The sequence below is a fragment of the Schistocerca gregaria genome, chromosome 2 (assembly GCF_023897955.1).
Source record: "Schistocerca gregaria isolate iqSchGreg1 chromosome 2, iqSchGreg1.2, whole genome shotgun sequence".
Lineage (NCBI taxonomy): Eukaryota > Metazoa > Arthropoda > Insecta > Orthoptera > Acrididae > Schistocerca > Schistocerca gregaria.
Window position 1 is genome coordinate 363367611 of NC_064921.1, and position 20593 is coordinate 363388203.

General features: G+C 44.6%; 1 protein-coding gene across 1 annotated transcript in view; it reads left to right on the plus strand.

Annotated features, from left to right (window-relative positions):
• The first annotated feature begins 1008 nt into the window (after positions 1 to 1008).
• The window catches only part of LOC126337077 (uncharacterized), a 327185-nt gene continuing 307600 nt past the window's right edge, over positions 1009 to 20593 (plus strand). Inside the window, exon 1 of the mRNA XM_050001423.1 lies at positions 1009 to 1118. The gene's annotated coding sequence lies outside the window, so the exon portion shown is untranslated. The remainder of the gene's footprint in view (positions 1119 to 20593) is intronic.

The following is a 20593-nucleotide window of genomic DNA, read 5'->3' on the forward strand; positions in this document are numbered from 1 at the left end:
ATAAAATAAAGGGTGATTCTGTGATGATGTTACAGATTTTCTAGTATGATTAAGAAGGATAAATGTTTCAGTTTGAGGTATCTGTACGGAAACGAACGAGTCGAAAGCTATAAGCGAAAACCGCTTTGATACTCTGACAGTGGAATACATGTAGCGGTACTGTTGTTGCTAAGATTGTAGGATTTGCAGCTTCCAGGAAGATGTGTTCCTCAGTAGCGAAGATAAACAAGTGCTTATAGCTTCTCAGGTATGCATTTTAGACCTCACGTTTACTGGACATTTTTGGCTTGTTTTGGTCCACACTACCACCTTTGAAAGTTGTATACCGTAAATTCTTAGCAACAACAGTACTGGTACATCCATTCCACAGTCAGATATATCAGACCAATTTTCCCTTGTAACTTTCGACTCGTTCGTTTCCGAACCAGGGACCCTTACCTCGTTTGTAACATCAACACAGAGTCACCCTATATATACACATACATTTAAGAGTGTCGGCGCCTATAACTTCGACGCTCTGTAGCATCTTTCCATGACGTTTCAGGGCATGGGTTCCTATTCAAAATATTATGTACTCACTCATTTCTACCTGTCTTAGAAGTTCGTAATGAAATTTCCGAACATTCTATATAGGATTAAATAAAAACTGTGTTGTAACAGCTATGTGTTTCGCCACGTAGTGACGTCATGTAGGCCTACTTGATGTCCCACGCACGTGGTAGCGGATCCTAAACAAGTAATTCGCAATAGGGAACTAATTGCCGGATATAAATATTTATTTTCTTATTGGCATGTACAAAGTACGTCTAACGTATGCTCATTGTAACTGTTCAGAGTGACGATCGCCACTCTCAGTGCATGCATTCGAACATTATCTATTGATGAAAAATTGAATTTGAATAAATTCGCAAACAGCTGTTAATTGATTACTTATTCCGTTCCTTAGTTCCTAGCTACAATGTTCCCCCGTTAAGGCGCTTCCCGGCCTTTGGACTTCGCGCCTGTCACGTGTCGTCTTCTACCGTTCACTGGCGCCTCCAGTCTTATGGCGTTCCCCGCCCGTATAGTGTACAGCGGATCGGCCTCCAGTGCTTTACCGTCGCAAAACCAACTACAGGGTATGTAATTTTCGTGTATTGTATATTTGGACATTTAAGTTTGGTTAGGTGGTTTATTTATTTGTTCCTTTGGTTTCCTAGGTTTGCCATTATAAGTGGCCTCCATTATCTGATATGTTCAATCTAGAATCGGACTAGCTTGTTATTGTGAATGTCTTAAATACAGCGCATAACCTTATAAGAACTTTTAATAGTTCTACTTCATCTGAATTCAAGTTGCCCATAGATTAAACTCCTCAATTAACTTCTCGCTTCCCAATGTTTAATCTTTCATAATTTTTTTTCCTTCTGGGGGTTTTTAGATTCGTGTTAATGTGCTCTTTAATTTGTTACGTTTCTCAGACGCACGCACTGGTGATGGCATCTTATTTTATGTTTCTTGTATTACATTTTAACTATATTTATTGCATTTAACTACCGTTCTTTTTGTCATAGTGCCTCATCACCTGCCCAATGCTCTGCCAAGTATAACGTGTTGACTACTTCACCTCTTCATAGGGTTGCATTCTGTGATTACGAACATTGCAGGCGTCTCCGTGTGCTAATCCATTTTCCACTACTGTAGGTACTTTTAGCTCAGGTTTATTTTTATTGCCTGTTTATTTTTTGATCATGTAGATTGCAACGATGCTTATGTGCAGTATCACCTAAGGATGCTGCTTTAACGCACCAAAACCGCCGTGTGAATAAATGAGCAATTAACAGCTGTTTGAGGTTTTATACAAGTTCAGTTAATCATGAGTTTCAACGGTTGTGGTTGCCCATTTTATAAAGTTGTGTATTGCCTATTGAAACAACTCTGCGTTTAAAATTTGGCCTGTTGACTGTACACTTATTTATAATAGGAGTGTAATTCCTGGTGGTTTTGAAAGGCGTTTGTAAGTTTGTGGGCAGTGATACAAACGGAAGACCTCCATAGTACCTATGCTTCGTGCAGAAACTGACAGCTGACCCCCAGCATAAACAAATGTGTACTACTGAAAGAGACGCAAAGACCCGTTATTGTTTGAGTATACAATTGCTGAATAATTACAGGAGACAATCACATCGAAGAAATACATGCGAATGCCTATGGTTTGATTAAAAATGGAACGACTATATAAAAGTAATCGTAGGAAACGCAAATTCCAAACATTCATTGAGAGTTCTCAGGAAGCGCAGTCTTCAGTGAAGTAGCAGCTTACAAAGCCCACGTTCAATCGCTATTTTCTTTTACCTAGGTACTAGTAAAGTCGTATTGTGACATGTAATGCTGCAAGTTTGTTGGATGGTAACTCACTCAAATGCACTGAAAATGGCTATTTATAACTGAAATATGGATATGTAAGAGTAACTAAAAAAAAGTGGGATTTCGAATGATTTCTGTGTTCCTATCTCTCCGCTATTTAAGTACTGTTCCTCACTCTGAAGCCCTTACCTGGGTTGAACTGATAAGCTAGATTGTTTCATTACAGGATCGTTCAGTACTCTCGAAAGTGGCACGGAGATGCCCATCACTCTCCAGTGGCAAATGCTACAAGAGGCCATGTGCATCATGGTGAGATTTACTATTAGGATCCCGAAGGAGTCGTCAAAAGACTGTAAAGATAAAATTCTTGTGATCAGAGTTCACACGGAGGCCTCCCAACATGCATTCTTCCCGCGTATTACTGGCGGTTGCAACAGGAAAGGGGAACAAGCGGTGTTACACGAACAACATTCCGCCGCCCACAGTAAGAATGCTTACCAGAGCATAGATGTAAATTTACAAAAGGAACATAACATGTTACAGGCTCTGCCTAAAAGTGCGACGGATCATCTCCAGAATAGTTGAGGCACTAATTGTGGACTAGACACAGGCTGATGTGGATGAGGGACTGACGAACTACTCTGCTCATATTTGCTCAGCTCTGGCCTACTAACAAAATACGGTGTCAAGTGGTTTCAATAACCTAGGATTACGACGAGGCCGTCGCAGAAGGAAGCTAAAAGTTCGCCCCCCCCCCCCCCCCCGTATTCCATTGACTTAATGGTCGTTAGAGATGGAGAGCAGATTCAACAAACATAACGTAGGAAATATGCCGAGGTCTTATTTAAATAACCTACCCAGTACTTACGTAAACATGATTTGGGGAATCAATAGTTTGTCACGAAGGGTTAATTACAGCGGGCAAAAATTTCAACATCACATTATAACTGTCTCGGTATTCTTTTCTTACGTTATTTTACTTTCTTGCTAATGTTCTCCCGCTACTTAATTTTACTTTGGCGACACGATTGTATTCACAATGCACTCTTAGTAACGGATGTACACAACACTGGACACCTGTAAACGAAAATTCTAATATTGTATACCGATAGTTCATTACTGTTTCAACAATATTTTATATTTTAACGCACCGCTAGATACAAATTATCGTGCAGTTATGATTGAAACATTCTAAACACCTGTGCTCCAGAACTGGGGGAGGACTGGGGGGAAATGAAATTGTCTGAGGGGTATAAATAGAAGTGCTGGATTACCATATTATTTTATAAGATCATAACTATTATCACTATTTCATAAGGCTTCAATTCTGACTACATATGTTATAAATAATTAATTTTTTTGTATACACTACCATTAACGCGTGACGCAATCCGGTGGTTACAGCCTGTGAAACGAATGTATGAACATCTTCTTCACGTAATCCACCCTCTGCACACACATTTACACCACGCATATATTACAGTAAAATAGACAAGTACGTCACATATGCATAAGTATCTCAGGAAAATCCCATCCCCTTCCTGTAAGTAGTTCCCACAGTGGACCACAAACTTCTTTATTGATTTTGTAACAGATGAACGAATTGACAGCGCAGTATAACAATAACTATGTAGTGGCTACTACTCTGAGGCGTACATCGTTTATTATGATTTTGTTATTTAGTGGCCGAGTTGAAAACAAAGCATTGCTAGCTTAAAGTCTTCAAATTTCTGTTATTTCAGGAATTGCGATTGGCCTACAAACAATAGGTACAGTGCACGTATTTTAACTTCGTTGGGGTCCATGATGCGAGTGAAGCAATTGTCGCTTAGGAGAGGAGTGGTGCAGAGTAAGAATATATTGTATCAAGTGTCTTTCCACAATATGGATACTTAGCTTTCTTTTCTGAGGAGCAGTACACAGCTCTGGTGATACACTGAGAATCGCTTCATCTACGAGTGTTGGAACTTGAACAGTGGCAACTATTTATTCACAACCGATACAAAAGAGTTACCTGTTTCCACCTCTTACTGCCCTTCAAAGTAGTAACCAGCGTTGTGAAGAACCCCTTTCCAGCAATGTGGAAGGCGTAGTATACCGTTAGCAGAGTCTGTTCTGTTGACGGTGTGAATGGAGCGGTCTAAAGTTACGGTAATTCTCGTGTACGACTGTGAAGGTGTTATCCTAACGCATTACGTTCCTCCACGGCAGACCGTCAATGCACAGTTTTACTGTTCGTTTTTGGAGCCTCATCAGCGACCAACTTTGCGAAAGAAGCGGTGTCACTTTTCGCGCAATCCCCCACCATTTTGCAAGACAATGCGCGGGCGCATACAGCGCCAGCTGTGGCTGCCCTGTTCGGTCGATGTCACTGGGAAGTACTGCACCATCCACCATACTCCCCGGACTCAAGCCCTTGTGACTTTGATTTGATTCTGAAAATGAAAGGAACCACTTCGTGGCACACGCTTCAGAACTGTTTCAGTGATTCGACAGGCAGCAGACCGCTCCATTCACACGATCAACAGAACAGGCTCTGCTAACGGTATACTACGCCTTCCACATCGCTGGCAACGGGTTCTACGTGCAATCATGTAACTCTTTTGTATCGGTTGCGAATAAATAGTGCCACTATTTAAGTTCCATCCCTCGTATATGAATAAGTATTAAATTTTTCGTTTCTTCAAAATCTTTAATTTCCTATTAATCTTCACCAATTGGTTTGGAAAAAAAATGGTTCAAATGCCTCTGAGCACTATGGGACTCAAGTTCTGAGATCGTCAGTCCCCTAGAACTTAGAACTACTTAACCTAACTAACATAAGGACATCACACACATCCATGCCCGAGACAGGATTCGAACCTGCTACCGTAGCGGTCTCGCGGTTCCAGACTGCAGCGCCTAGAACCGCACGGCCACTTCAGCCGGCGATTGGTTTGAAACTTAGTCACATAAGTGCATTTGAAAAAGCGCGCGTTTTTGTGTACTTACTTGCCATCATCTGTTGGACATCAACAAATAAAATACCACCACATGGCTCATCCCGAACAGTATGCTTCTTAGCAGTTACAGTATCATTTTTCTTTCTCGCAGTCCATTTTAACTATGATATCTGGGCATTTAAATCATTAGACTAATGGTTTCTCCCGTGTATATTCTTTCTTTCCCCTTCTATATAATTTTAAACAAAAATTGTACGCATATCTATGCACTGTTTTGTTTTCTTCCTCGCAGTCGTCAACACGAAACATGACAGTTATCCTTGTCGCCTATCTGCGTACGATTACTACTGCGGAATCTGAGTCGTCCGAAAGTTTGTGAATCTACCCGTTCGCAGTTTAAAAGAGTGCGAAATACTGTCATTGAAGCTACAGTCACAGATCTAGCAGCAGGAGAGGTCTCATATACCCCGTGTTCCAATGATCTCAACCGATTTACCCGTTCATTTAAAGCAACTTTAATTCCCAATCAAGTTTTTTCTTAGCAATAGCAATAAACAAGGCCCAAAATCAAAGAGAGGGTTGGGGGGGGGGGGTGAGAGGAGTTGGTGAGAGGGGGTAGGAAGAGGAAGAGGAGATGGACAGAGGGAGGGGGAAGAGATTAGACTGTATATCCAATTGTCGTACATGTTAAGCAATTGAAAAGCATTGCCAGGTTTGCTAGACATTGTGTAAAAAAACTGTTAGAAAGAAGCAGTACCAATTACTTTATTCTCATTAGTTCTTGGTTTACTTCTACACATATATAAACTAAATATCAATTACCTTTCGTCATTTTGAAATTAAAGGTATTTGAATAAATATTTTTCATTCTGTAATTTAGTGCTAATGTTGCCAATGGTGGTGGGGGGGAAGCGAGCGAAGGTGGGTATTAGATAACATCTTATTACAATCAAGTTTGATGATCTCAAAAAGATTGGGAACCACTACTCGAGAACACCTAAATAAATATATCAACACTCGATCAAACTTTACCGAGAAGTTTGCTTCGATAAGGGCCGAGCAAGAAGTTTCCATTTAAGAATGATTCTGCAGCGTATATGAAACCCAACGTGACTCCGATGCGGATTTATAAGCACCCACATGTGGGCAAGGAGTTAGTTTGTCCTTCGAACGGAAATTTTTTGATCGCCCATTATAATTAATTTTGTTTCTGTTGGGTGGGAGAGGGTATTTTGGTTCTTATTATGTATACATGACTTTTTTCAATTTCACTGTCAGTGGTTTTCGATGTCCAAAGATATATACCCAAAGAAGTCTCTCCTACCTTATGATGTCTGTAGACGGCGGCCGATATCGCACTCTCTGCCGCCTCTGACTGCAAGAAGGCGTGGCGCCGTTCCTGAGTTTAGCAAGTAAGCACCAAGCTAATAATTGACGCTCTTAGGCGGCATAATTACTAGAATTACACAGCTTTTATGAAAAGTACAAATAGATTCGAAACAGTATATAAAGAACTATTGAGGTGGGACTGATATTTTCGGTTTACGCACAATCGCCGCTTTTCATTTAGTACCGGCAGCAATGCCCGATATCTAATTATAGGGGCGCCATCATTTATTAAATAAGACACACATGAAGCAATTGTATTGTTTAGGAATTAATAATTCCTCACTGTAATTTAGTTTGAAAAACCACATTCTTCCGTCATTTATAGCTCACACGTTAGCTCCTGCTCGTAATTCGCTTCCAGATTCTCAACAGCTTAAATCATTTGGATTCGCATGTTTCTTACTCCACCTTTATTCACTTTTTTACTAATTTTGTCCTTGAGTCTTTCAATCCCTGACTTTGATAAATTTTATCTCCAGGAAATCTCGCTCCCATCTTTTCTTTCCACTTACTTCCACTTTTCTTCAACTGTCCGCTGCTATGATTTTACACAGATACTAATCTCTGTAGCCGCAGCACCCATACAACAAAAAATACGCATTATAACACTCAATACGAACACTTTGTCCTTCTCTTTCCTTGGTTCTTCTCTTTACCTTCTCCGCTGCGGCGTTTGAGAATTCTTCTCTTCTTTCCTTTTCTTTGTTCTTCCCTTTCTATTTTTTTCGTCCCTGTGTGTGTCTGAAGATCGACCCATGCGTTCCCACGCGTAGCCGGTGACGGGTAACGCGTAATTCCCCGCCTCGGGTAGACAAGTAGGACACTTACGTACCCCCTGGTATAGGCCAAGCCCAGGAAGGGATGATTACCCGAGTTGGTACCTTACGAACTTTCCGATTGGTCCCTCCGTCCGTTTCTCGGGAGGTGTGACCTGAGGTGGGGACAATCACCTCAGGCGGGATTGCCCTCAGAGAGGGCCATCACTAGGAAGGAGCGCGCCATCGGAGACGCGGTAATCATGGGGGATACTTTTGCAATGGTTTTTTCTACTTTAAGTTCTGCCCATAAGAGAAAGCTAGATAAGTCTCAGCCACAGAAAATTCTTCCATCAGTGCCAAAGTTCCTAGTTGTTTCTTGGTCTGACGAAGGTAAAGATTTTTCAACAGTCAACCCTTTCATTATTCGGAAAGGTGTCGACGCAACTGCAGGTCCTGTAAAGTATTGTTAGAGGTTGCGATATGGCACCTTGTTGCTAGCAACAGTGTCTTCCAGGCAAAAAAATGCTACGAACTACAGTACTACACACCTTCCCTGTCCGGGTCGCGTGTTCTTCTATTGTCGGGGCACAAAGTTTCAAACACCGGCTACATGGCCATTGTTCGGTCTACACAGCTGAGCTCTTTGCCCTCTACCAGGCTGTTCTTTACATCTGCCGCCACCGACATTCTGCTTATGTCATCTGCTCCGATTCTCTGAACGCCATCCAGAGCCTCGGTGATCCGTATCCGGTTCACCCTTTCGTGCACCGGATCCAGCGCTCTCTTCAGCAGCTAGTGGACGACGGTTCTCCGGTTAACTTTATGTGGGTTGCTAACCATGTCGGTATCCCTGGGAACGAAGCTGCAGATGCCGCGGACAAGGCTGCGGTTCTCCAGCCTCGGACGGCTTCTTGTTGTGTCCCTTCATCAGATTGTAGCACGATCATTTGTCGGCGCCTTTTATCGCTGTGGCATGCCGATTGGGCTGCACTTAGGGACAACAAGCTTCGGGCCTTGAAACCTCTCCCCGCGGCTTGGACGTCCTCCTCACGCCCTTCTCGGCTGGAGGAGGTCGTTTTGGCCTGGCTACGAATTGGGCACTGCCGGTTCAGCCATCGCCATCTGCTGACGGCTGCGCCGGCGCCGTTCTGCCCTTGTGGGCAATTGCTGACGGTCCGCCACATTTTAACGTCCTGTCCGGATTTTACTACACTGCGTCTTGATCTTGGCCTGCCATGGACTCTGGATGCCATTTTAGCGGATGACACAGGAGCTGCTGCTCGCGTTCTTCGTTTCATCAACTTGACAAACCTGTCTAAGGACGTTTGATTATGCTGTTGTTTTTTTTAATCCTATGTCTGTTAATACGTCTTTTATAGTGTTATCCCTTTTAGTTGCTGTTTTAACCTTGTGCCTGCGGTGCATTCCTAACATAGTCTGGGCGCTAATGACCATTGTAGTTGTGCGCCCTAAAACCACAAAAAAAACCTTCCCTGTCCAGGTGGAAGCGCACCGTACTCTAAACTCATCGCGCGAGGTCATTTACACAAGCAAATGAGGACATTCAAAATTGCCTTTCTGATCAGGGAGTAACGGCCGTCCATCGAGTAATGAAAAAGGTTGAAACGGAATTTGTACCGACCCGCACTCTCGTCTTGATGTTTGACTGAGTTCAACTTCCATCGAACATTAAAGCGGGATATGAGATAATGTCAGTTCGCCCCTACATCCACAATCCCACGTGTTGCTATCGGTGTCAGAGATTTAGTCATACCAGCCACTCATGTCCCAATACGGCCACAAGCGTTACCTGTGACGTGGCTGCCCATGAGGGTGATTGTCCATCTCCATCCCCTCATTGCATCAACTGTATGGGCGACGACGCTCCTTCCTCTAGAGGTTGCCCTATTTTTAAAGATGAACGAATTATTCAGGAAATCCGAGAGAAGGAAAAGGTGTTAGTTATTCGCCAATAAAAAGTCCACTGTGCTCCCAGTGGGTAAATGTAGCTCTCGCCTCGCGTCGCCTCTCCTCGACCTACTAAGGAGGTAGCCACGCAGACTTGTGATATCGCCTTTAACGCCATGGTCGTCCTATCAGCCAGCTCAAAGATCGCCCGTTCAGCCTCCCCACTATCACCCGCTCACTCTAAGGCTCAACCTTCACTGCCTCCTGCTAAATCACAGGCCCCGAAATCGGATGCCCGAACTTCCAAGAAAGAGCCTACTCATGATCATTTCTCACATACCCTTACCTCACAACCATCACCTCCTTCATCTCAAAGTCCTGCTTCCAAGAAGGCTCATAAGAAAAAAGTTCCGTCCTTCTACAGCCCCACCAAGCTGTAGCCGTCCTCGGCCGTCTTCTGTGTCGCCGAGACACACCGCTCGCAGCCGATCGACCAGCCGATCACTGGCGGCAGGAGCTGCCCCTGAACAATCTATGAATCAGGATCTTCTGCGTCTGGTTGAATGTCATTCCGTGCCGTCGGCCACCGGCTTTCAGCGGTGGCAAATTTGACGGCAACCGTGGTGAGATTTTTCCTTTTTTCGTTCACCCTATGTCAGTTATGCATTGGAATATCCGCGGAATTCGCTCCAGTCGGGATGAACTGTCGATCCTCTAACGATCTTACTCCCCGTTCATCTTCTGTCTTCAGGAAACAAATCTCTGTCCCCATGATCGCTTTGTCTTCCCTCATTTCCAATCAGTCCAGTCTGATCTCCCCTCTGTTGCTGGGGTTCCGGTACATGGGGATTTGTGATTTTTCTCCATCATACTATCCATTATTACCCAGTCCACTTACACAGTTCCTTCCAAGCTGTCGCTGTACGTCTTTCCCTTTCTGGATTAATCTTCTCTCTTTGTACCATATACCACCAATGGCAAGAGCCGATCTCCATTTCCTTGTTCACTTACCACACCCGTATTTGATGGTTGGGGCCTTCAACGCTCACCACCCGCTTTGGGGATCTCCGTGTCCTTGTCTGAGATGCTCCCTATTGACTGACCTCTTCCACCAAGCAGATCTCTAACTCAATGGGTCAAGACATGGCTGAGATTTAGAGCTCTTCTAATTACCCACCAGCCTTTCTTCCGAAGAAACGAGGAGCAGAAGTGCGACATCTTGCTTGCTCCTCTCAAAATCGCGAAAGCTATAACACCGTTTTTCTATGCGGGAACTCCGACACACAACCTTGTCCTCTTGCTCTTTCGCCCCAGGACTGGATGGCATCCATGTCCAAATGCTGCTTCATTGATCAGACCCTAGTCTGCATTACCTCCTTCGCCTTTACAATCGAACTTGGACTGACATTACCTTTCCCAGAAGATAGCGGAAAGTTATCGTCATTCCTGTTCCGAAACCAGGAAAGGACAAACATCTTCCCTGAAGCTATCGCCCAATTTCTCTCACAAGTAGTGCATGTAAGGTTTTGGAGCGTATGGTAAATTGCCATTTAGGATTGTGGCTGGAGTCCCGAAACCTTATAACAAATGCCCAATGCGGTTTCCGAAAGCATTAATCCGCAGTTGATCATCTTGTTCCTCTCTCAACTTATAACATGAACAATTTTCTAAGGAAGTGTCAAACGGTAGCTATATTTTTTTGATCTGGAGAGGGCATACGATACCTGTTGGAGCACAGGAATCCTGCGCACACTGTTCTCTTGGGGCTTTCAAGGTCTGCTACCCGTTTTCATCCGTAAATTTACGACAGAGCGTACATTTAAGGTGCGGGTGAACATTACTCTATCCCGTACTTTCTCCCAAGAAAACGGGGTGCCCTACGTCTCCGTGCTAAGTGTTGTACTGTTTACCATCGCCATAAATCTAATTATTGATTGTCTCCTTCCCGATGTCTCGGGCTCCCCCTATGTCGACGATTTTACAGCCTACAACTACTCTCAACGGACCAGCCTTCTTGAACGGCGTCTTCAAGGATGCCTCGATCGCCTCCACTAATAGAGCATCAAAACCGGCTTTCGTTTTTCTCCCATTAAGACTGTCTGTGTAAATTTTTAGCGTCATACAGAGTTTTATCCGCCTTCCCTACATCTAGACCTTGTTGACATTCCGTTCGCGGACGTCACCGAATTCTTGGGACTTATACAATGTTATCAAAAGTATCCGGACACCCCGAAATCATACTTTTTCATATTAAGTGCATTGTGCTATCACCTACTCCCAGGTACTCCATATCAGCGACCTCAGTAGTCATTAGACATCGTGAGAGAGCAGAATGGGGTGCTCCGCGGAACTCACGGACTTCTAGCGTGATCAGGTGATCAGGTGATTGGGTGTCACTTATCATATGTCTGTACGCGAGATTTCCACGCTTCTAAACATCCCTAGGTCCACTGTTTCCGACGTGATACTGAAGTGGAAACATGAAGGAACACGTACAGCACAAAAGCATACTGTCTGACCTGGTCTGTTGACTGAAACACTGCCGACAGTTGAAGAGGGTCGTAATGTGTAATAGGCAGACATCTATCCAGACCATCACACAGGAATTCCAGATTGCATCAGGACCCAATGCAAGTAATATGACGATTAGGCAGGAGGTGAGAAAACTTGGATTTCATAGTAGAGCGGCTGCTCATAAGCCAGACATCAAGCCAGTAAATGCCAACGGCGCCTCACTTGGTGTAAGAATAAGCATTGGACGATTGAACTGTAGAAAAACGTTTTGTGGAGTGACTAATTATGGTACACGATGTGGTGATCTGATAGCAGGGTGTGGGTATGATGAATGGCCTGTGAAGGCCCGGTGAACGTCATTTGCCAGCCTGTGTAGAGCCAACAGTAAAATTCGGAGACGGTGGTGTTATGGTATGGTCATGTTTCTCATGGAGACGGCTTGCACCCCTTGTTGTTTTGCATGACGCTACCACAGCACAGGCCTACATTGATGTTTTAAGCACCTTCTTGCTTCCCACTGTTGAAGAGCAATTCGGGGATGGCGATTGCACCTTTCAACACGATGGAGCCCCTGTTCATGATGCACAGCCTGTGGTGGGGTGGTTACACGACAGTAACATCCCTGTAAAGGACTGGGCTGCACAGAATGCTGACCTGAAACTTATAGAACACCTTTGGGATGTTCTGGAATGCAGACTTCGTGCCAGGCCTCACCGACTGACAGATCTCTCTCCTCAGTGCAACACTCTGTGAAGAATATGCTGCCCTTCCCCAAGAAACCTTCTAGCACCTGAATGAACATATGCCTGCGAGAGTAGAAGCTGTCATCAAGGCTAAGGGTGGGCCAACTTCGAATTGAATTACAGCATTGCCGATGGAGGGCGCCTCAGCCAGGTGACCGGATAGTTTTCATCAGATGCTGTGTGTTTGACAGAAAACTGTGCTGGTCTTCTCACGTTTCGTATCTTTCGGCTCGCTGTCTACGATCCCTCAACACCCATCGTGTTCTCGGCGGTACCTCCTGAGGAGCGGACCGAGTGGTCCTCCTCCGCCTATAACGCGCGTTAGTGCGCTCGAATTTGGACACTGGAAGCGTAGTTTACTCCCCTGCATGGCCATATAATCTTCGGCGTCTACATTATGTCCACCATCGTGGAATGCGTTTAGTGTCTGGAGCTTTTTACAGTAGCCCCATGTAGAGCCTTTACGCTGAGACTGCTGAATCTACGCTGTCCAATCGGCGAGTTGTTGTTCTGAGTCGTTACTCTAGTCATCTGTCATCAATGCCTGCCCATATGACCCATGCCCTTTGTCGACTCCTCCTTGGATTTCGGGTAGGCAGGTAACCTTTCCTCTCTACTACCGCCAGGAGTCCGCTTCCGTCAACTGCTACATTCACGTTCCTTCCAATTTCTTAAATTTCCTCGACACTTAGGGATACGGAGCTACGTTGGCTTCGCCTCCGGACCTGCCTTCTCCGTGACCTTTGTCATCTTCCCCAGGATAGTACCCCCCGCCCTGTAATCTATCGTCGGGCATTTGCTGCTCTATGCGCACACCTTTGGTGTCAGGAGTGCCTATTTTATTGACGACACCCCTTTTAGATTTCGGCTTCCCGAGCAGTTTTCGGTTTTTACTGCGGAGCTTTACGCTGTTCTCCAGGCCGTCCAATACATCCGCCGCCATCAGCGGATATGGAGTATTATATGCTCGGATTCGCTCAGCTCCCTTCTCGACCTACAAGTTCTTTATCCCATCCATCGTATGGTCCACGGGATTCAGGACTGTCTCCACATGCTTTGCTTGGGAGGGGGGGGGGGGGGGGGGGGGCGTCATCTGTGTCACTCCTGGATCTCAGTGCATGTTGGTATACACGGAAACGAGGCAGCCGATATAGCGGCAAAGGCTGCTGTCTCTCTTCCTCGTTCCACTGTTCCACTGTTCACATGGCCCCCCTTTGTCGACCTACAGAGCGTTTTATGTCGTCGTGTTGCTCTTTTATGGCACACACATCGGTCTGCACTTCTGGAAAATAAATTGCCGGACATAAAACCTTTCCCTGTACTTGGACATCTTCCTCCCGGCCTCGTTGTCGGGAGGAAGTAATTTTAACTAGACTCCGGATTCGACACTATCTTTTGTCCCCGCTGCTCTCTATCGTGGATGGTGAGACATCTTTTCTTCAGTGCCCCTATATTAATCCGCTACGCGCCCGTTTACAACTGTCGCCTGATGTGTCTTCCCTTTTAGCATATGACGCGCGCTCAGCCGATCACGTCCTCGAGTTTATAAATGTTAGTGAGATGACATCGGTCATCTGAGGCTCTTTTCGGGGAAAACATCCCCCCTTCAACAGCAATTTTCTAAGATTTCCTTCCGTTTTTAGTTTCCCTCCTCCTTGAGTGTCGCTCCCACTGCTGCTGATTTAAATTCCTGTGTTTACCCTTTACTAACCTACAGAATGAGCGTTATGGCCGTAGCTGTTTTGCGCCTTAAAAACATCACACACGCACACGCACACATTCTTGCGGAACCTGGGGTTCTCGCAAGGACAAGGGGCTTTTCGCACGTAGCATTCGTGCACAATAGGAGTATTGTACTGCGTGCTGTAGTATGCGACGCGTGTTACTAGAAATTAGCTTTAATATGGTTTGAGAGGTTAAAAAAGGGTAAACATGGAAAAATGTTTACTATATACCCCTTATATGGTAACACAAAATGTATTTTTGTAAGAGAGAATAAATAAATGAATGAAATTGTCATTTGTATGCTTTTCCGCTGTAATGATTTTGTATTCGGTGTCCACCCATAGAGATTTTGGTTCTAAGAACCTCTCAATGGGAATGCCGCGATGATTTTCTCGAAAAAGCTTGACCTTTGACAGTCTTGTCTGTCTTCATTAGCTAATACTTTATAGCCGGCCGGTGTGGCCGAGCGATTCTAAGCGCTTCAGTCTGGAACCGCGCTACCGCTACGGTCGCAGGTTCGAATCTTGCCTCGGGCATGGATGTGTGTGCTGTCTTTAGGTTTAAGTAGTTCTAAGTTCTAGGGGACTGATGACCTCAGACGTTAAGTGCCATAGTGCCCAGAGCCATTTGAACCATTTTTAATACTTTATAGACTGAGATATTTGGTCGATTTTTTCTTTTCAAGGAACACCACTAATTTACAATATTTACAAGATTGCGAATATCGATGACGTGCGTTAACCTTATTTTCAATAATTACATAGTATCCAACGCTTGCGACGTTTCCTTCTTCACTGTAATCCCTCCGCGGACACCACACAAGTTTGAAATGAGTCTCCGTCTATTTTTTTCTAAAACATTTTGATGAACTTCCGATACACTTTTATCCGTTAGTTCGGTCTTTCAGTGACGACGTCAATGCGATGGCGCCTTCCATTGCGTTTCTACGTATCTCTTGGCATATGCTCGTTATCGAGCTACTGTTCCACTAGACCCTGAAACTTTTGGTTTTCAGGCGTGTTCTCCTGAATACACAGCCAGCCATCGTCTAATGTTTACAGGGGAAGATGTACTAGAGCTGAAAACATTCTTATGAGACTGTGTTTCTTCATTTTCTTTACAGGCAGGAACAAGGCCACAACACTGAACTTGTTTCCACGAACATTGTTAAAAATAATTACAACCTATGATCTCTGTTTCACGAAAGAAACTTCTAGCTGATTGGACGATACAATCTTCTAAGCCCATAATGAGAAACGCAGGATTCAAGCCAGGCACGTTGGTTTTATTAACTCTTTGTTCGGTAGCAAAGCGTACACAACTGGAATAGTGTTCGCTGCCACCAAAAAATTTGTAAGCTCGGCGCGAAGTATAAACAGTTATCCAAACTGCTTACTCCTAACGGCCTTTCCTAATAATTCGTCGCTGGTAACGTCAGATAGATCCTTGTATTCTGCTTCTGGAAGAACCTGTTTAGCGGTTCTCTATCTCAAGTGGCTTCGCTCCACAGAAATGTCGATACACCCCCTCACCGCACAAGTGTCACTGTGTAGAGTTGCGACAGACCTCTCCAAGAGTATGCCCTATAGGTGCCGACAGCTGTTGGAAAAGTTTATCTGCATACAATGAAATATTACGTGAGATACTGCAGTTAAAGTTTTGGTTTTTTTACGAAATCGTTTACACATTTCGGAATAATTTTATAAATGAACTCAGTATCTCTATACAAAATTGTGTGATTACCAGAGCGTTGCCCAATCCACAGACGGCAAATGTGCAGCATAGATGAACGGAAGCGATTGTGACGTATCCGAAGAAATCAGCTGTAAAAACATCGCTGCGACCCGTGTACTTCATGCGCTGCACGTATTGCGCAGTCAGGGACTTCGCGATGAAGTGTGGAGTGAATGGCTGCAGCAGATGAGGCAGAGCGGGCTTCATACGCTCGTACTACTGGCCGCGGACCTAATCTACATCTACATCTACATCCATACTCCGCAAGCCACCTCCGTCCTGCACCAGAATCGCCTTCCCTTTCTCTGGGATCCTTGGCAGATGCTGCAGCCTGCAAACAGCTCCGCTGTTCACCAGTTTCTCATGGTAAACGCGACTTGTCCACTACGTCGCTCTCTCCAGCTAAGTTACGCAGAGCAGTTAAGGAATTATTCTGCTGTCCCAAACGCCGAGATTCTTCAGAACTCATAGATGTTTCTTTTTCCTCTGACAATAAGGTAACAGTGATTAAAACTGCATGTATTCTCCGTTTATTTGCTATGAAAATGAAAATGTTCTGTCTTTCCAGTCCTCCACATTATAGTCTGCAATTTTTACAGTCGGATTTAAGTCTCTCCATTCGGTTTGACTTGCTTACAAAAATGCCGATAAACAAATTTTGTACAACCGCATGGACAAGTACTGGAATATAAGCATGTAAGTGTGTATTTTAAATTCGAGGATTTGCTCTCAAAAACTAAAACTTTATCACTAAACGTGCCAGATGATATTTGGGTCAGTGTACGCCATCTAAATTACTTGAGTAAATAATATTGTTGCTACATTTTCACCTATCCACACCCACAATTATCTGAACTTAAAGATTAACGGTTTAGAGTGTTGATTACAAGGAAATTAGATTGATTTCATTTCTGACTTCTTAATGAAAGATTCTCACCAGTATTTAACTGAATATTTAAAAACAATCAACACAGTTCATGAAAATGAAATTTTTGGAACGGTAACCAATTTCTATTGCAGATTCCACAGAAAAATGGAACTATAGCAGCTGATTGATTATTCTGTTTTTGCATCGAAATTTACTAACGCACATGCAGTCGAGTCCGGTAGGCTTACGTCTTGTCCTCAGCCACCTTCGAGAGTCCACTAATCATCGAGCTCGCAACCACAGCACCAGCTAAGACCCCAAACCGGCATGGGTCACAGGACCACGGCAATCGCCAACCAACAAACCGACCAAAACGTTATCCTCCCTCTACCTGACAATCTCTCTCACTAGAACTGGTGCAATCTCTCTGTAGGCCAAAACTTATGTGCGACAGAACGCACTCCTCGGTTTACCGTTGAGCAAAACGCAACTGTGCAACCGACAAACGTTCCAACTGTTCTGCTGAAGACGAAGCGGTCTGCTATAACGACTCATGTGACATGAGATTCCAATATCTCAGACGAGAGACAACAGTTGGAACTTTTGCCTAACTGCAAAGGTGGTATCGCTGCGTAAACACTGTCTCTACCGACAAGGCCCGATTGCAACTTCCTGGCTACATCATTCACATAGTCATCTTTAATGGCAAAACACACACTCGTGAACTTGCTTATATGTGTTCGGTGCGTACGTGTCCCGACTCTTCATTTATTCACTTTTTTACTGGGTTTCATTGTTAATAATTAACATGAAGTCAGTTAAGCCGGCCGCGGTGGTCTCGCGGTTCTAGGCGCGCAGTCAGGAACCGTGCGACTGCTGCGGTCGCAGGTTCGAATCCTGCCTCGGGCATGGATGTGTGTGATGTCCTTAGGTTAGTTAGTTTTAATTAGTTCTAAGTTCTAGGAGACTGATGACCACAGCAGTCGAGTCCCATAGTGCTCAGAGCCATTTGAACCATTTTTTAATTTTTTTTTAAGTCAGTTAAGATGGCTGAGAAGCTTTTCCTTGAAATAACTAGACTACAAAGTAAGGACTAGTTGGTTAACGTTAATAAATATTGTTCAAATATTAAATCTTCCTGCGATAGATACACTGATAACAAGTGCTGCTATTAATACACGACTGAACGTGTCTCATTTAAAGTTCTTGTTCTTTGATTGATATACATCTTAAACATTTGTTTCATTGTATCAGCGTTGTTTCAGCTCCGTCTTTTCCAGCGAAGTGACTGAAAATTGGAATGATATTAAACTTTTTTGAGCAACAGTAAATTCAGGCTGAATATATACTGGTCAGCCACAACATTATGACCACTTACCTAACAGCCGGTATGTCCACCTTTTGCACGGATAACGCAACGCGTCGTGCATGGAAGCAATGAGGCCTTTGTAGGTCGCCGGAGGGAGTCGCTGGATGGAGTTGGCACCTCATCTGGACGCTCAGGTCACCTAATTCCCGTTAATTCCGGGGAGGAGGGCGATGAGCTCTGACGCCACGTTCAGTCACATCCCAGATGTGTTTGATCGGTTTCGTATACGGCGAGATGGAGGGCCGGCACGTCAATTGGAACACTCTACTGTGCTCCTCGAACCACTCCCTCACACTCCTCGCCTTGTGACGTGACGCATTTGTTTTGTTGAAAACTCCACTGCTCTCGTAAACATGATCGTCACGAAGGGCTGTACGTGGTCTGCAACCAGTGGACGACACTCCTTGGCCTTCACGGTGCCGCGCACGAGCTCCACTGGACACGTGGGTGCCCACGTGAAGTTACCCAGAGAACAGTGGAGCCACGCCAACTTGTCTCCGTCCCGCAGAACGGTTGTCAAGGTGCTGTTCCCATGGAAGACCATGGATTCGCGCTCTCACATCGGTATGATGGAGGTATCGGGCTTCATCATACCATGTAACGCTCTGCCCCACAGCGCCAACGTCCAGATGGTGACGTGCCCATTTCAATCGTAGTTGCCGATGTCGTGATGTTAACATTGACACATACATGGGTCGTCGGCCGCGGAGGCCCAGCGTTATAAGTGTTCGGTGCACTGCGTCTTGACACACTTGTACTGTGGCCAGCATTGAAGTCGGATGTTATTTCCGCCACAGTTCACCGCCTGTCCTGTTTTACAAGTCTACTCAGCCTACGACGTTAGACATTTGGTAATGAGGGGTCGCCGCCCAACCCCACGACGTGTAGACTTGGTTTCACATTGGTTTCTTCACATGTTGAAGTCATTCACCACAGCATCCCTAGAGCACCCGACAAATCGTGCAGTTTCCGTAATGCTCCTGAGTATCTGGGCATCACAGTCTGCCCCCGATCATACTCAGATTGCGCGCCTTCTCCATTCTACATACGGACAACACGCTCACTGATATTGCATGTGCCGTACGTGTGTCTGACTAGTAGCCATTCCTCGGCAGGTGACGCTCTATCGCCTGGACAGGTTTATATATATAGTACGTCGGTGGTCGTAATATTCTGGCTGATTAACGTATTTTATATGTTTATTGCGATCATGGCAGGTAAGGCACTGTTTGTCCACGATAACTTGGCGATTTTATTGGTATTCCCAGACGCAAAGAAAATCGGCTCCAGTTGGAAGATACTCATTTCATTTATCTCCGAGCGCTGCCAACCTTAATCTGCCCCTGGACGCGAAATATTAGTGTGCACATTGTTAAGGGTAATGGTTCCAGGACTGCGGCAAGCTGATTCCCCTCGCCGATCTTCTTCCTTTCGCCGTCACAATGGCAATGCGGGGGCAAGCCATGCCTCCTGCCGTTCCCAACAGCCACTGTGCCAATCGGACCTGTCGTGGACAAACTGTAGCTAACCTGACAACGTTACAAATAATATCAGTGTAGCAGTCCAAGTAGCATTAGAATTATAGCTTAAGCCTACCAAACGGAAAAATTTATATGTTTTACGTATCTCTGCATTATATTTTCCATGAAAGGAATAGTTTTTGCAGCCAAGAGAGTATCCTCTAATTGGATAAAGTAACCGACGTGTATGATGCTGAGAGATCGCACGAATTGACTGAACGATTACTTCATTCTTTGTTAATCATATATTTCAATATTTTTCCTTTTTAATTTTTGTGTTACTGAAATTAGGTAATGCTGTATATTAACTAAAACAAGCATGGTGGAGCCTCTGAGCCAGTATTTTTTACTTGGGAATGGGTTTCTTAGCCCAACAGACCACCATAATTTTAGCTTTTGTATATCCATCCTTTTGACCGGAGGTCTTGGGGACCACGGCCATTCACTGTTGTAAGAAAATAACTTCTACTGCCATCCTCATGATCTTATTTATTGTGTAGCTTCCAGTTTCGGCGCTTCAGTGCGCCATCTTCAGACCTTTGTTGATACTGAAGGTGTTATCACGATCCATATATACCCTGCATAAGTGACCAACATAATTGGTTTATGAAGACTATCTGTAACTGTGGTGTCAGCACTCCAACCATCAAGTTGTGCTGACACCACAGTTACAGATAGTCTGCATAAACCAGTTATGTTGGCCACTTATAGAGGGTATATATGGATCTTGATAACTCCTCTAACATCAACTAAGATCTGAAGATGGCGCACTGAAGC